Source organism: Mizuhopecten yessoensis, unplaced genomic scaffold, assembly GCF_002113885.1.
Source record: "Mizuhopecten yessoensis strain PY_sf001 unplaced genomic scaffold, ASM211388v2 scaffold1677, whole genome shotgun sequence".
NCBI classification, from domain to species: Eukaryota; Metazoa; Mollusca; class Bivalvia; order Pectinida; family Pectinidae; genus Mizuhopecten; species Mizuhopecten yessoensis.
In genome coordinates, this window is record NW_018404166.1 from 18023 (window position 1) to 18675 (window position 653).

General features: G+C 35.8%; 1 long non-coding RNA gene across 1 annotated transcript in view; it reads left to right on the forward strand.

Moving 5' to 3' along the window:
* Positions 1 to 363: 363 nt before the first annotated feature.
* The window catches only part of LOC110466513, a 1244-nt gene continuing 954 nt past the window's right edge, over positions 364 to 653 (forward strand). The window contains exon 1 of the long non-coding RNA XR_002464740.1: positions 364 to 515. This is a non-coding gene — a long non-coding RNA (uncharacterized LOC110466513). The remainder of the gene's footprint in view (positions 516 to 653) is intronic.

Here is a 653-nt window from a genome sequence, read left to right on the forward strand (position 1 = left end):
TGGTATGAACAAAAATCAGTTACATACGTATTCCATGAAGCCTGCTAGGGCTTTATAATAAAGATTCACGTTCATACCCGCATGACCATTGAATACATGTCGCTCAATACTCATACTTATATTGTATATTTTTTAGTTATTATTGACTAAAAGATATTCCCTGATATTTTCAATATTGAAGTGTCTGAGACGTCAGTGCAAACGAGATTCCTGGAACAGCCTAACGTCACAAAAATGTTCTTCTAACTGTTGTCTCATGTTATTCGAGGCGGGAAGAGAATATTCAAAATGACGATGATCAAATTGCGTTCATAGCCCAATCAACGCAAGTTCTTCTTGTAATGCTTATAGAGAAACTAACAGTGGAAATCAAAACATTAACCTGAAATATGAAAAATTATTCCTAGCAAATTAATAAAATAACTAATACAAAACATGAATTGTAGTGAAGACCGAAGAACTGCCAATGTGATAGCTCAGGCGCCTGGAGTAGAATGTCTTACTGTCGACAGAGAGTGAGTACAAGCAGCATTTATTCCACACGTGTTTATCATTCACATGGTGTTTCAATACGTAATTAGTACTCACATGATTATCGCTCACACGCTTATTCCACACATGATTATTCCACACACTTGATTATTCCTCGCTAG